This window comes from Cervus elaphus, chromosome 24 (assembly GCF_910594005.1).
Source record: "Cervus elaphus chromosome 24, mCerEla1.1, whole genome shotgun sequence".
Lineage (NCBI taxonomy): Eukaryota > Metazoa > Chordata > Mammalia > Artiodactyla > Cervidae > Cervus > Cervus elaphus.
This window is the reverse complement of record NC_057838.1, coordinates 32,674,446-32,692,302: the sequence shown is the minus strand read 5'-3', so window position 1 is coordinate 32,692,302 and position 17,857 is coordinate 32,674,446. Positions and strand designations below refer to the sequence as shown.

Below are 17,857 nucleotides of genomic sequence, written 5' to 3'. Positions count from 1 at the left end.
CATTAGCACCTTATAAGATACATGATTTCCAAATATTTCATTGCATGCAACAGGTCATCTTTCATTCTGTTGATAGTGTTCCTCATTGTTAAAAAGCTTTTTAGTCTGATGTAGTCACAAAACTTTATTATTGCTTCTATTTTTCTTTCCAGATGAGACATACCCTCCCCCTCCAAATATTGCTAAGACTAATGTCAAAGAGAGAGCTGCCTATGTCAACTTTTAGCAACTCTACAGTTTCAGGTCTTACACTTAAATATTTAATCTATTTTCAGTTTATTTTTATATATGATGAGAAAGTAGTCCAGTTTGACATTTTTGCATAATAGCTGTTCTGTTTTCCCAACACCATCTATTGAACAGCCTGTTTTCTTTTTTCCCAGTGTATATTTCTTACCTCTTTTGTTGTAGACTAACTAACCAGATAACTGTGGGTTTATTTCTGGGATCTCTATTCTGTTGTATTGATTTATGTATCTGTTTTGTGCTAGTACCATACTGTTCTGATTGCTGTAGCTTTGAGTATAATTCCAAACCAGGGAGCTACATGCCTTCAGGTTTGCTCCTTTTTCTCAAAATTGCTTTGGCTATTCAGGATTTTTCATGTTTCCATACAGATTTCATAATTATTTGTTCCAGTTCTGGGAAAAAATCTCACTAGTATTTTAATAGGAATTACATTTCCACTGTAGGTTGCCTTGAGGAGTATGGTTATTTTAACATTATTTCACCACACGAGCAGGGCATATCTTTCCATTTGTTTCGTCTTCAACTTCTTTCACTCTGGCTTCTATTTTCCCAGGTATAGGTCTTTTTACCTCCTTTGTTATATTCTTCCTAGGTATTCTTGATGTAACTGAATTGGAAGGTTTTCTTAATTTCTCTATAGTTTGTTGTTAGTATACCAAAATGTAACAGTGTTGAAGATGTGGAGAAAATAAAGCCCTTGGTCACTGTTGATGGGCTTGTCAGTTGATGCAACCACTATGGAAAACAATATGAAGGCTTTTTAAAACTTAAAACAGAACTACCATTTGACCAGCAATTCTACTTCTGGCAACGTATCTGAAGGATGTGAAAACACTACGCTGAAGACATTATCTGAATCAGCCCATGTTCATAGCCGAGACATGGAAACACCCTAAGTGTTCATTGATGGATGAATGGATAAAGAAGATATGGTATGTATACCTAAACACATATACATACGCGTGTGTGTGTATATACATATAATGTGTATATATGTATGTATATTCATACATGCATATGCATACAATGGAATATTATTCAGCCCTAAGAAAGAAGGAAGTTATGCCATTTGCAATGACATGGATGGACCTTCAGATCATTATGCTAAGAAAGTAAAGTACGGGATCATCTCATTTATATATGGAATATAAAACAAAAACAAAACAAGCATAATGAGCAGAGACAAAAGCAAAGCAGCTCATGGATATAGGGAATGCATACGTGGTTACTAGAAGTTGCAGGGTAGAGATTACGGGTGGGTGAAGAGTATTTAAAAGTAAGAACTCCCAGGTACAAAACATAATCCATGTTAATGTAAAGAATAGCATGGGGATTACTATTAATAATAGTCCTACATTATTGAAAGTTTTTAAGAGAGTAGATTTGAAAAGACTGCATCACAAGAAAAGAACTGCAACTACATATGTTGATAGATGGAAACTAGATTTGTTACGGTGACTATTCCACAATATACACAAATATCAAAGCATTATGTTGTACATGTGAAACTCATTTAATGTTACAAGTCAAGTATATCTAAAAAAAAGGCATTTTTGATGAACATACCATTCTAACTACTCTCTAAATATTCATTCTGAAGATATTATTACACTCCTTCTAGGTTCCTTCTTTGCTTCCAAGATATATCAACTGCTAGTTCAATTGCCATTCATTGAAAATGTGTCTTTTCTCTCTAACTGAATTAGGTGCTTCTCTTTGTCTTTGCATTCTGCAATTTTCAATATGATGTATAAACAGATGTGGACTCTATTAAATATTTTTCTTTCTTTTTTTGGCATTATAGAATCAATTGTCTTTTGTTTAGTCTGAAAAATTATTTGCTATAATCTCCTCTAATATTGTCTTTTTCATCATCCTTTACCTCCTCTCCTTTTGGAACTCTGATGAAATGTAATTTATATATTTCAATTCAAATATTTGGTCCTCTTTTTAATTATTTTCTATTACCAAAAATTCTATTAGGTTCTGTTTTTTTTTCTCAAAAATTAAACTTTCTGAGGTCTCTTATACTGACTCATTTTCAGTTTCTTACTTCATTCAGCATATTTATCATTCTCTTTTATTATCTATATTTTGTCATTGCAATACAGGTTTCTGCTGGTTCTTGTTCTAGTGCGATCCTTCCTGTTTCATGATCTTTCCTCAACTTTATGAAAGCTTTTGAAGCTTTAGTTGAAAGTGAATCATCTTAGAAAATTCGAATTTGTTTCATAAAAGTACCTGGATAGCACCAATAGCCTAGGACAATTTTAAATCAAGTTTTAGACTTGAGGATTTTAGGATCAAGCAGGAGGTAAAAACTGGGCTTCAAATTCACACGGGTCTAAGTTGGGTAAATAAAACGTCAGCGTGAATTTCTTTCTCTCCAATACTTTGCAGTTCATTTTAAAATGGGCAGTTTTCTTTGCGGCCCCCTGCAGAGTTAGGCCAATTTCACCTTGACCCCAATAGGAGGGCTACAGCTTAATAAAGAAGGCTTCTTTTAGATTTTGCTTTGTTCTAATTACTTAGATGGGGCTTATTCTGTCCTGTTAATCTGAGAGGCTGGGACACTTGAATCTCAGGTTCACCAAGTTTAGTAAAAGACCCTTAAGTTTAAAGTCAACTTTTGGTCTCTGCTTTTATTTAGATTTTGGTCTTTTGAATATTCTTTACTTTGTTTCAGTTTATTGATACCTTTTTAAAGGTTTTATTAAAGTATTTGATCACTACTTCAAAAACTGGAAACAACCCAAGTACCCTTCACCAAAGGAATGGATAAATACACTGTTGTATACATACAATATAAACACACCATTAACAATGAAAAGGAATTAACCATGCACAACAGTCAATTACACACAGCAACAAAGAGTAATTTTACATTTTGTTCAGTGGGGAAAACAAACCCTGAACACAAAGAGTATGTACTGCATAATTCTACTTATATGACATCCAAGAGCAGGCAAAAGGAATCAGTGTTAATAGAAGCCACATTAGTAGTTAGTAGGATTAGGTAGATTGGTATTAGTCACTCAGTCCAACTCTTTACAGCTTCTTGGACTGCAGCCAGCCAAGCTTACCTGTCGATTGAATTATCCAGGCAAGAATACTAGAGGGGGTTCCCACTCCCTTCTCCAGGGGCTTTTCCTGACCCAGGGATCGAACCTGGGTCTTCTGCATTGCAGGCAGATTCTTTACCATCTGAGACACCAGGGAAACCCTTTGGGGGTTGTGGGGCTGGTTATTGACTAGAGAGGGCTATGAAGGGACTTTGTGGCGCTCTGGAAATGTTCCATATCTAGATCTGGGTGGTGATTACACAGGGATTAAAAACTCATCTAGCCCAAGATTAGTGCATTTTACATGCTGCAATGTATGCACGTTACACCTCAATAAAGTAAAATTATCCTCCAATTTTAGTTGCTTGGGCCAGGGTACCTCACCTGTCTTACTACTGCAAATAAAAACCCAAGTGCTTTACAAATATATAAGGGATTTATATTCATTACCTACATTACCAGCGTGAAGTAGAAGGTCGGGCAGTTATTTAGAGAAGGCAATGAAAATATAAAACTGCCACTTCTCCCTGTTTGCCAATAAGGTTTTAAATTTTTTTTATCATAACTTAAACTCCACATTTCATATTGCTTTTATAGTCAGTATCTGAATGAGTGGAAACATCTCATAGAGAAAATGTATTGGAACAAAATATTAAGTAATATAATTGCAGATATAATTTCTAAGGGTATACTAAAACTATCATTTTTGTAACAAAAGTCCTGAAAATAAATGTGCTTTTAATTCTTTAATAAACACCACCATGAAGACCATGAAGTTAGATCTGAAGGATTGTGATCAATTTCTCTAGTGTCTCACTTCTAGACTTCTAGATACCTATATCATTTTTAGCACTGCACACTCGGGGCGTGTTTTTCATGTCTAAGTGCAATTCAACTATAAACTACATTTGCGCATAGAAGTTTATTAATAGAGAAGATTTATTTTATTAGCAAAAGGAAAGAGGTAGTGAAATGGATGTATTTATGCTTTAATAGCCACTGTTTACATATTTACTAACAGAATCATTGTCTTTGCAAATGAAGAGAATGAAGTGGATAACAAATTACAGATGACTCAAGATATTTATCCTCCACATAGTGAATTTTGCAATTAACATTGTACTGATGGAATGACTCCTATGTCTTTATACATCTTTGCTTTCTCCAGCAAGTTTAGCCAAGCCCTAACATAAAACAGGATCCCACCAATATTTGTCAGATAAATAAACAATAATGATGACTTACCCCTCTTTTTAAATCACATTAAAACAACCATATCCTCATTCTTTAATTCCTCTCAAGTAAGTTTCACAGTACTGTGATGGGAAAAAGAGTAATACTGTAACCATTGTTCTGACGAGTTTGCTATATTTTTCTCTAATACAAAAAATGCTTCAGTGGGTATGAGAGAATGTGTATAATGATTGGAAACTAATTGTTAACCACTTGATTCCTAAGCATCAAAAACTGAAATAAATAAATATCCACTAAGTGCAATATTCACAAGGTACTCCCCTGGAATGGGTAGATCCTAAAACTCCTAAGACATTACCTCAATCTACTTGGGAACTGGCTCCTTGATATTAAATGCTTTGAAGCACACTTTTGGTGTGATGCTTTAAGGGGACCCTAGAAAAAACAGATGAAGCTCTTTGATTTAGCAATTAGATGGCTAGGACAGACCCCAAGGACTTCTGCAAATGTGTTAATGGAAGTATTCAGTATTTTCCCCCTTAATTTGTTTACTTCTCTTTGGTTATTTCCTCACACTACTCCAGGCAAACAGGGCTATCCTTTGTGTTTTGCTACATAATTTCTTCATATTCCATTCATTCCTCAGAAGCCAAAGATGGATATGGTACCTGCCCGGTGAAAACTTAGAAGTACTGGTTCTGATGTAGTAGAAGGACTCACTGTGTTCAAGCAGAACACATCAAACGACCATTCATAAGACATAATTTGTGGGACTTCTCTGGTGGTACAGAGATTAAGCATCCGCCTTACAATGCAAGAGAACTAAGGTCCCACATGCTGCAGAGTGATAAGCCCATGGGCTGCAGCTACTGAGCCCACACACTCTGCAACCAGAGTGCCACAACTAAAGCCCAAACTGTATTAATTTTTATTTCTACATCCCTTGGTATTCATCATCTAATATTAAAAATTTGGGTTGACAACAGTATTGATCTCGCAGAGTAGTTATTCTAATGGAACAAGATTATAATCTTTGTCAAGTATCGTGCACTTTGCTTGAAACACACACACGCAAAATGCCAAACACACATTGCCTATCATCGCTATTGTCTTTCTCTTCATCATCATTTATATTATTAAGTACTGGTTAAAGGAAAGGCAAAAGAATGCTCAAACTACCGCAGAATTGCACTCATCTCACATGCCAGTAAAGTAATGCTCAAAATTCTCCAAACCAGGCTGCAGCAATATGTGAACCGTGAACTTCCAGATGTTCAAGCTTGTTGTAGAAAAGGCAGAGGAACCAGAGATCAAATTGCCAACATCCTCTGGATCATCGAAAAAGCAAGAGAGTTCCAGAAAAATATCTATTTCTGCTTTATTGACTAGGCCAAAGCCTTTGACTGTGTGGATCACAACAAACTGTGGAAAATTCTGAAAGAGATGGGAATACCAGAATACCTGACCTGCCTCTTGAGAAACCTGTATGCAGGTCAGGAAGCAACAGTTAGAACTGGACATGGAACAACAGACTGGTTCCAAATAGGAAAAGGAGTACGTAAAGGCTGTATATTGTCACCCTGCTTATTTAACTTATATGCAGAGTATGCCATGAGAAATGCTGGGCTGGAAGAAGCACAAGCTGGAATCAAGATTGCCGGGAGAAATATCAATAACCACAGATATGCAGATGACACCACTCTTACAGCAGAAAGCGAAGAGGAACTAAAAAGCCTCTTGAGAAAAGTGAAAGAGGAGAGTGGAAAAGTTGGCTTAAAGCTCAACAATCAGAAAACTATCATGGCATCTGGTCCCATCACTTCATGGGAAATAGATGGGGAAACAGTGGAAACAGTGGCTGACTTTATTTTTCTGGGCTCCAAAAATCACTGCAGATGGTGATTGCAGCCATGAAGTTAAAAGATGCTTACTCCTTGGAAGGAAAGTTATGACCAACCTGGATAGCATATTAAAAAGCAGAGACATTACTTTGCCAACAAAGGTCCGTCTAGTCAAGGCTATGGTTTTTCCAGTGGTCATGTATGGATGTGAGAGTTGGACTGTGAAGAAAGCTGAGTGCCAAAGAACTGATGATTTTGAACTGTGGTGTTGCAGAAGACTCTTGAGAGTCCCTTGGACTGCAAGGAGATCCAACCAGTCCATCCTAAAGATCAGTACTGGGTATTCATTGGAAGGACTGATGTTGAAGCTGAAACTCCAATACTTTGGCCACCTGATGTGAAGATCTGACTCATTGGAAAAGACCCTGATGCTGGGAAAGATTGAGGGCAGGAGGAGAAGGGGATGACAGAGGATGAGACGGTTAGATGGCATCACCAACTCGATGGACATGGGTTTGGGTGGACTCCGGGAGTTGGTGATGGACAGGGAGGCCTGGCATGCTGCGGTTCATGGGGTCGCATAGAGTTGGACACGACTGAGTGACTGAACTGAGCTACTTGGAAGAAAAGTTATGACCAACCTAGACAGCATATTAAAAAGCAGAGACATCACTTTGCCAACAAAGGTCTGTCTAGTCAAGGCCTGCCACAGAGTAACTGTCTAATCAATGTACATGATGATCATGCCATCTCTCTACAGGACGGTATCTCCAGGGCACACTATTCACCTCTATTATACGGTTTATGTGTGATTTCACAAGGCAAGGCACTGATGAAGAGATTTAGAAGGGATATGAAATGTGAGACAGCATTTTTTATCATAGGAGCAGACTTTAACATCAAGGAAATAAGGGAAGGAGAGGAGGCGAGAGCTTGATTTGAGTGACAGGGCCTTGTAAAGGATTATTTATTATGACTTTTTCTAGTCCAAGGAAGCATTGCAGGGTCCTTCACTAGAGGAGTTTCCCAAATCAGCCAGGCTTAGAAAATATTAGTGATAAATTCAATTTCAGTAGCTTGTTGGAAAAACATACCTAAGGATCAATACATCTGTGAGGCCATTTTATTTTTTTATTTTATTTTTTTTTGCACTTCTTTTTTTTTCCATTTATTTTTATTAGTTGGAGGCTAATTACTTTACAATATTGTAGTAGTTTTTGTCATACATTGATATGAATCAGTCATGGATTTACATGTATTCCCCATCCCGATCCCCTCTCCCACCTCCCTCTCTACCAGATCCTTCTGGGTCTTCCCAGAGCACCAGGCCCATTTTAAATTCAAGAGTAACTTAGCTTGAATTACCTAGATATCTGCCCTAGTATCTCACTTAAAATCTCCACATTCTGGATGAGAGCCCTGTGAACTAGCTAAGCATAAGTGTACTTTGAACCTGCGGAAATACTGGCACTGAAGACTCTGCCAAAGGCAACAGAAAAACAAGGAATAATGAACTCAAATCCGTGGATTCAGTCATTCCTGCCAGTCCCCAGTCTTTCATTATCCTAGCAAAAGGCAATTTACATAAAATTTTAGTTGTCCTTTTTGTTTACATTCTTTGCTTGAAACTATTCCCCAGTAAAGAATCTTCTGGGTTTTTGTCTTGATGGCAAAATGCCCTCTTCAGTGGCTTTAATAACCCTCCTGTCTTTTATTCCTCTAAATATGCTTCCATTTTCCTCTCACTCTACTTGTTTGATAGCCGGCAGCTTTGCAGACAATTTCAGGTGGTCATGCAAATAGGATTACTCCTGCCTTATCCCCAAACATGCAAGAATAAACTCGACAGGACACTGAGCAATGAGGAGGAGAGATTCATTCTTGGAGGGCTGAATTCTCTTATCCGTGTCAATATCCTTCCCTGATTTACAGGTTTTTCCTCCCTCCTCGCTGTCACATTTTCTCATGTACAAAGGCAAACCTGAAAAGAGACACACTATCGAGGGTGTCTCACTATCCTGTGTAGGTGATCTTTTTGAAGAAATTAAATCACTTGGAAAATGAGTGGAGAGGAACAGCAGTCATTCTGCAACTCCTGAAAGCATCGTGCACCCTAGGCATTTTGTTCTGGGGGGAAAATGGGTTACACAAATTAAAGCACTTTTTTTTTTCCTTTTTACTACTTGACTGCTGAATGCTTCACAGCTTTGTAATTTGGAAAGAGTGGTTCAACTCTTTTTGTGCCTTACTTTATCATGCTATATAATTACATCTGCTAGAGCCCAGAATCTAATTCTGCTTTTCAAGTATGCGTACCATGTATCATTGCAAACGACATTTCTTTTAGATGTTGCTGGTTGCTTAGCTCTTTCATTTTGTATTTTTTATATCAGTACCAACTCCAGTTAACAGTTTTACAAGGCATCTTCTCATTGTGACTTGCCTTACTTCCACAGAGAAAAAATTACTGCAGATAATACATTATTAAGTCTGTATACAGAGGTTTCAAACCAATTGTTCATTTCCTGTCTTCTGTCCTTCCTTCCTCACTCCCTCCTGTATGCTTTATACATAATAAATTTGAACTAGTGGCCAACATTTTGAAATCAGGACATTTCAGCTGGACCTGAGTAGAGATGATTCTATAAGATGGGGATGGACAGGGCAGATAGTGCTTTCACACTCCATTTTTTGTATAGTTTCTATTTCTTCTTACAGGCTCCCTGATAACCTTGCTTGATTAATCTGCACTCCCTGCAAGAACTATGAGGGCATAGTGTGATCCCTACTATATAAAGAGATGAGAATTGCTGTTCCTGTGAGTTTTCCTCAAGCTGAGGAACCACCATACATGCTTGCTATCCTCAAACAGTTGAAACTCAACTGACAGACTTCATGCTTTCCTTAACAGTGCGATTCAACCTTAAGTTGAAATCATTGTACTCTGCTCTGTGACCAGGGAAGTAAATTACCTGGCATTTTGGAAGACAAAATAATATTACAGAGTCACAACCATAAGGGGTGGTTGGTTTGATTGGTACAGATAACCTACCCCAAAGAACTTGAAGCATGAATTCAAAATCAAAAATATATAGATAAAAAGATACTCATTGGAATGTCCATTTAAGCCAGGAAAATTTCAAAATGCTAATTAGGAAGACTGTATTGAAACATGAAAAACATGTTAAGCAAAAAATGGCAAATGCAAAATGGCATACACACTGTTACTAAGCCTCTAGAGATATATGAAAATACAGGGCAGCCATGTACAACTTTAGGAACTGTTGCTTTTTAAAATAAATTGTCACAAAATGTATCAATTATTTAGTGAAACAACCTTGAATTAACATATTTTATCAAAGGAGAAATATGCTTCTTAGAGTCATTTCCATCTTGGAAAATTTGGCATAATAATATTTATGTTTTAAAGAGAAATTCAGACCTTGGTAACTTTCATCTCCTCAGTTGGACCCCTCTTTCTTCGTACCTTCTCTCCTTACCCCAAAGACAGGGAAAGCCCTGTGTCTAAATGAAACCACTCAGTGATCACCAAGCCTATAATTCTTCACCCAGAAACCACTTCACTTTGTCACTTCTTTGAACATGGATATGCAATTGCTTTATGTCAAAAGAAAATTGCAGGAGATCTAAATGTAAAAAATGCTCCAAGAGAATTGGAAACTGCAGAAGCCCTCTGAATCTTACCCACCAAATTCATACAAGTAGATTGGTAAGCATGGGATCTCTCATCCTATAAGTCTTGGCATCCCAGAGGATACTGTGTAGATTGGCATTTTCGAATTGTAAATGTACTCAAGACTTTCACAGAATGGAAAAACAAGGAAATTTTATATAATCACCTTAATAGATGTGTAAAATATATTTGATAAAATTCAACATCTGTTCATGATAAAAACTTTTAACAAATTATGTATAGATGGACCATACTTCAACGTGATAAAGGCTTTAAGTGTAAAACAAAAAGCTAACATCATACTCAATGGTGAAAGGGTTGAGAGTTTTTCCTCTAACATCAGGAATGCGACAGGATGTCCCCTTTCACTAGTGCTACACAACACAGTACTGGTAGTCCTAGCTGAAGCATTCAGATGGTAATAAGAAATAAAAGGCATCAGAATTTGAAAGGAAGAAGTAAAACTGTCCCAATTTGCAGATGACAATTTTATGTATAGGAAATAATCAACAAATTCAGTAAGGTTGCAGGATACAAAATTAACATACAAAAATCGGTAGCATGTCTACACAAAAACCACACCTGATCTGAAAAATAAATAAGGACAACAATCTCATTCACAATAGCATAAAAAATAATATAATATTTAGGAGTAAATTTAACCAAGGAGGTGAAGGATCTATACTGAAAACTATAAAACACTGATGAAAGACTGAAGAAGATACAAATAAATGGAAATATATCCATGTTCATGTACTGTAAAAATTAATGTTGTTAAAGTGTTCATCTATAGGTCAATGCAACCCCTATCAAGATTCCAATGGCGTTTTTTTTTTTTTTACAGAAATAGGAAAAATAATTCTAAAATTTATATGGAACTATCAAAGACCCGCAAATAGTCAAAGCAATCTGGAGAAAGAAAAATAAAGCAGGAGACATTACACTTCCTGATTTCAAACTATACTATAAAGCTACAGTAATCAGTAAACAGTACAATACTGGCATTAAAGAGACACATAGACCAATGGAAAAGAATGAAGAGCTGAGAAATAAACCCATACATATCAAGTTAACTAATATTTGGCAAAGAATACTCATTGAGGAAAAGATAGTCTCTTTAAAAAATGTGCTGGGAAAATTGGATTTTCACATGTAAAATAATGAAACTGAACTCCTACTTTATACCACTCACAAAAGTTAACTCAAAATGTATGAAAGAATTAAACATAAGTCCAGAAACCATAAAACTCCTAGAATAAAATCTAACAAAAATCTTATCGACATGGGTCTTAGCAATGCTTTTTTGGATATAACCCCTAAAGTGTAAGCAACAAAATAAGAATTAAACAAGTGAGACTACATCAAAATGAAAGGTTCTGCAGAGCAAACTACATGATCAATGAGAAAAAAAAGATAACCAATGGAATGGGAAAACATAGTTGCAGATCATGAATCTGATAAGAAGTTAATATCCAGAACATATGGAACTCAACAGCAAACCAAGAAATAATCCAAATTTTAAAATGGGCGAAAGCCCTGAATAGTCATTTTTCCAAAGAAGATATACAAATGGCCAAAAGCTACATGAAAAGGTGTTGAAATCACTATCATTAGAGAAGATTCAGTCAAAATAACAATGACTTATCACTTCATGCCTGTTAGAATGGCTATCATCAAAAAGACAACAAATTCTGGCAAGTATGTAGAGAAAAGGAAACCTGTGTGCACCGTAGATGGGATTGTGTACTGGTGGAGCCACTATGGAAAACAGCATGAGTGTCCCTGAAAAAATTACAAAAATCCAGCAATTCTACTTCTGGGAATATATGCGAAGAAAATAAAAATACTATGTTGGAAGTATCTGCACCTCCATATTTGTAGCAGCATCATTTACAATGGGGAAGACATAGAAACAAAAGTATCTATTGACAGACAAATGGATAAAGGAGTTGTGGTATCTATATACAGTGGAATACTACTCAGCCACAAAAGATGAAATTTTGCCATTTGAGCTAACATGGATAGACCCTGTTAAACTTGTAAAAAAAAAAAATATATATATATATATCAGATTTGAGGTTACTACCAGAAGTGGAAGATAAGTAAGCAGGATTTGGATGAAGGTGGTCAGAAGGTATAAACTTCTAGTTATAAGACAAATAAGTACTAGAGATGTAATATACAACATGATACCTATAGCTAACACTAGAATCCAGTGTAAATGAGTTATTGAAAGCAGAGCCTAAGGGTTCTCAAAACAAGGAAAAAATTTTGTTTTATTTTCTTTTTGTATTCCTAGGAGATAATGATATTAACAGAAGTTACTGTGGTAAATTTATTTCACAATATATTTAAGTCAAGACATTATGCTATATGCCTTATATAATTCTATCAATTCTATCATATATTCTATCAATTATATGTCTGTAAAACTGGAGGAAAATCCAGCCTCACAGAATAATCCCTAATACTCACTTGATATTCTTGGCTTTTAAGACAATAATAAAAACTTATTCATAGCATTTTATAGTTTTGTTTTTTAAAGACACTTCAACATATGTTCCTTTTAGCAAGTTTCCATGAGTCCTTAGACATGCTTACCACAAAACTACTGTGGATTTCCTCACCAATTCTGAATTCTAGTTTTCATACATGGAGTCAGTATCTTTAAGGTTTTTATGGCTTAAAATTGAATTTCTATGTAACACACCTTTTTGGTAATAAACTATGAGCTTAAAAAAATATATAGAGAGAGAACTTGGGGAAAGTCAAATCCCAGAAAAAAAGTGGAATCTTGGTTTGTAAATAAAAGCAGGGTGGCTACAATCTTTTTCTGTAAGACTATGTTTAAATCAGGAAATGAAATTACTATCAGAAGGAAAGAGTATGATCTGTGGGGAAAAGCATTTAGAGTAGAGTTGAAGTCACTTCAATGAAGCAAATACAATATAATCATTGAGTGTGCATTATATTCTAGATGTCTGAGATAAATTGTCCACAAAAACATGAAACAAAAGACTTTTTTCCCCTTGTTTTCTAGTAGAAATCTGTCATTGAAAAGTCTTGTTCCCAAGGTTGGATGGAGCTCATCTCAGAGGTCTTGCCTTGCCGATTGAGCCTCCTCTCAGCAGCTGCCTATTAGGTCAGGCTTGTGGTTTATTTATTTATTTATTTTTTTACAGTTTCATTCAAAGAGTCTTTATGGTAATAATACAGCAAACATTCTTCTCAGCATGAATCTGTGCCAGGCACTGATCTAAATACATTTGCTAGGGCCTGTAATCCTCAAAGCAACCCTTTATAGCAGATACTGCCCTTAACTTCCTATACAGGCAAGAATCTGAAGATTCAGACAAGTGACGTGACTTGTCCAAGGTCACACAGCTAGTCAGGACCTGTATGACTGCAGCAGGGATCTGACAGACTTTATTTTCTTGGGCTCCAAAATCACTCTGGACAGTGACTGCAGCCATGAAATTAAAAGATGCTTACTCCTTGAAAGAAAAGCTATGAAAAACCTACACAGTGTGTTAAAAAGCAGAGACATCACTTTGCTGACAAAGGTACCTATAGTTAAAGCTTTTTTTTTCAGTAGTCATGTACAGATGTGAAAGTTGGACCATAAAGAAGGCTGAGCACCAAAGAACTGATGCTCTTGAACTGTGGTGTTGGAGAAGACTTTTGAGAATCCCTTGGACTACAAGGAGATCCAAACAGTCCATCCTAAAGGAGATCAGTCCTGAATATTCATTGGAAGGACTGATACTGAAGCTCTAATACTTCAGCCACCTGATGCAAAGAGCCAACTCATTAGAAAAGACCCCGATGCTGGGAAAGATCGAGGGCAGAAGGAGAAGGTGGTGACAGAGGATGAGACAGTTGGATGGCATCATCGACTCAGACACCAGCTTGAGCAAACTCTGGGAGATAGTAAAGGACAGGGAATCCTGGTGTGATGCCGTCTATGGCTCGCAAAGAGTCATATACAACTGAGTAACCAAACAACAAAAAAGATCAGTTAAGTATTTTCAAGACACTTAGATACATTTAAAAAAATCCTTAACATATTTTCAAAAAAGTATCAGATAATTATTTCTTTTAAAATCAGCCAACATTCAGGGATGGCATTTTATATCTACTGATTACTGGGAATGGTTTTAATACCCACCATCACTGACGGGAGCAGGATGGTTACTCATACAAATATTGTGTAACAAGTGTGAAGCAGCCTCATTTTAAAAACTCTTATCTTCATGTATAATGCTTATCTGGAGAGTGAAAACTGACAGCAGCCAGTGTGAAAATGAAAAAAGCAACCAAAAATGTGAATGACTCACAAATTATCTTTGCCAATCTCTTGATGTTTAGTAAGTTTCTGGAAGAAAGGAAAGAAAAGCTTTGTAACTTAATTTTATGTGAGTATCTGGAAGTATTAAGAGAAGGGCTAAGTCAGCTGGATAAAGCAGAGTAGAGTACTGAGAATTATTTGGATGATTAATTCCTAAAGAAAGTTATTATGGAACAGGAATATTAATTTTGGAGACAATTAAACTAGCTATGCATATTAAATTATCTGTGTAACTTCTCTACTACTTTGCCAGAAAGAGCTCACGGTTTGTGAATTTTCCAACAAAGCCTGATACAGTAAAGGCTTCATAATTAAGGACTTAGAACATTAGATCATAATTAAGGACTTAGATTATTCTTACTATTGCAGATAGGTTGATCAGGTGAAGAAAAAGGGTATAACCCAATGTAGGTATTGTAATATATATATATATATACACACACACACATATATATAAAGATCATATATTATATATAAATATAATATATGTATACAACAAAGATCCATCTAGTCACAGGTATGGTTTTTCCAGTAGTCATGTATGGATGTGAGAGTTGGACTATAAAGAAAGCTGAGCACAGAATTGATGCTTTTGAACTGTGGTGTTGGAGAAGACTCTTGAGAGTCCCATGGACTGCAAGGAGATCCAACCAGTCAATCCTAAAGGAAATCAACCCTGAATATTCATTGGAAGGACTGATGCTGATGCTGAAGTTCAGTTCAGTTCAGTCGCTCAGTCGTGTCCAACTCTCTGCGACCCCATGAACTGCAGCACGCCAGGCCTCCCTGTCCATCACCAACTCCTGGAGTTTACTCAAACTCAATGTCCATCAAGTCGGTGATGCTGAAGACTGATATCCAATACTTTGGCCCCCTGATGCAAAGAACTGACTCATTGGAAAAGACCCTGATGCTGGGGAAGATTGAAGTTGGGAGGAGAAGGAGATGACAGAGGATGAGATGATTGGATGGCATCACCAACTTGATTGATGTTGAGTTTGAGTAAACTCCAGGTGATGGACAGGGAGGCCTGGCATGCTGTAGTCCATGGAGTCACATAGAGTCGGACAAGACTGAGCAACTGAACTGAACTGAAACACATACTGGGGCTAGTGGTAAAGAATCCATCTGCCAATGCAGGAGACACAGGAGATGCTACTTTGATCCCTGGGTCGGTAACATACCCTGGAGTATGAAATGGCAACCCACTCCAGTATTTTTGCCTGGAGAATCCCATGGACAGAGGAGCCTGGTGGGCTACGGTCCATGGGGTCTCAAAGAGCTGGACATGACTAAAGCAACATAGCACAGTACAGCATGTATAATTTTGAAGTAAGATATATATATAAATAAAATATGTGTACATGGATATATATTATACATAGATTATCTATTTTATATATACACATATAAAATTTTCAAGATATACATATAAAATGTATACACATCCTAAAGTATACATATAGTACATATATATAGATATCTATTGTACATATTCATGTAATATACACAAGCATATTAGATGTACACATATATGTATTTTATATGTACACATTATTTCCAGGGAAGGTTCACATGGCTATGATTTACAGGCTAATGCACAGGGAAGTAAAAGCTGGAGTAACTGGTAGTGGGTGGAGAGGATGCAAAGGCAAAAAGGTCTGGACCAACCACCATGGGATGTTTGCTCTTTGGGTCTGCATGCATGAGACTGTGTCAGCTTCATCTCTCTGCGATGTACAGAATCTCTGCTCAGAGATCTTTCTCCTGCATGCAAGGTCCATTATTCAGAGCTGACCAATCTCCAAGGGAAATGACAATTTATCATTCAAGCATTATTAATTCTTCACTACTACAAAAAAAAAATTAATGTCATATTACTCATCCCCCTTTAGGGCCCTTAAGTAGACTCCCTCCCTGAGCCTCATGTACTGATTCATTGTCAAAGTACATTTTTCTCATCTGCAAAACAGTGAATCATTATTTAAGGGGTTTGCAATAAAAGTTACAGGTGTTTCTCTTAATCTTTAAGGTGTTTTCATTTATATAGTTTCAAGAACACTATACTTTCTATATTTTTTGTTTGTTGTTGTTGTTATTCTTTTCCTAGCTCACTTGTTATTTTCTGTATCCTTTGCTGGTTCTCTGCTCAATTTTTACTTTGGAGTGCTTCAGGGTTCAGTCTTAGAACTGATGATTGTTCTCTGACTAAGTGAACTCATCAGACTTCAGGGCTATAATGTCATTAGTAGGCTGACATTCAAACACATTTCCTTCTTCATGACTGCTCTCTATCTCAGGGCTCAATTGCTCACTTGACCCTGCCACTTGACTATTTTAACAGGCACCCAGAACAGATATAAAACATAACTATTGATTTCCAAGATCCATACTCCTTCACCTATTAGGTTGGTACAAAAATAACTGCACTTTTACTCTGTTGAATTTTCCTGTTCGATATTGGAATATATTCTTAAATAAACGTTATGTTATACTATGCATGTGTGCACAGTTGGGTCCAACTCTTTGCAACCCCATGGACAATACACCATTTTAATGCACACTTTTCACTTTTTTTTTTGCTTATGACTTATTACTTTATTTTTTAGAAATGATGTTAGACAGAAAGCAAATTCAAGTGATTTTTTAAATCGATTTCAAAATGGGTCATAAAGCAGCAAAGACAACTTGCAACATCAACAATACATTTGGCCCAGGAACTGCTAATGAACGTACAGTTCAGTGGTGGCTCAAGAAGTTTCGCAAAGGAGACGAGAGCCTTAAAGATAAGGAGTGTAATGTGCATCCGTGGCTGATTCATGTAGATGCATGACAAAAACAACCACAATACTGTAATTACCCTTCAATTAAAATAAATAAATTAATTTTTAAAAAGTGAAATAAAATTCAGGTGAAGGAAAATATTAAAAAAAAGGTGAGGAGTATAGTGGTCAATTATTGGAAGCTGACAACAACCAAATGAAGGGATAATCCAAGCTGATTCTCTTACAAGTACAGAAAAAGTTGCCAAAGACTTCAATGTCAACCATTCTATGGAGGTTTGACATTTGAAGCAAATTGGAAAGGTGAAAAAGCTTGATAAGTGTGTGCCTCATGAGTTGGTCGAAAAATCAAAAAAATAATTTTTTTGAAGTGTTGTCTTCTCTTATTGTATGTAACAACAACAAACCATTTGTCAATTGGATTGTGATGTTTGACTAAAAGTGGATTTTCTATGACAACTGGAGATGACCAGCTCAGTGGCTGGACCGAGAAGCTTGAAAGCACTTCCCAAAGCCAAACTCATACCAAAAAATGGGCACTGTTTGACTGTCAGCTGCTGGTCTAATCCACTACAGCTTTCTGAATCCTGGTGAAACCATTACATCTGAGAAGTATGCTCAGCATATCAATGAGATTCACTGACAACTGCAATGCCTGCAGCCAGCATTAGTCAACAGAATGAGCC

General features: G+C 36.5%; 1 non-coding gene across 1 annotated transcript; it reads right to left on the bottom strand.

The window, feature by feature from the left end:
- Positions 1 to 3,395: 3,395 nt before the first annotated feature.
- Positions 3,396 to 3,468, bottom strand: TRNAC-GCA. Its single transcript has one exon. It is a non-coding gene; the product is annotated as a tRNA-Cys (tRNA).
- Between the last annotated feature and the right edge of the window lie 14,389 nt (positions 3,469 to 17,857).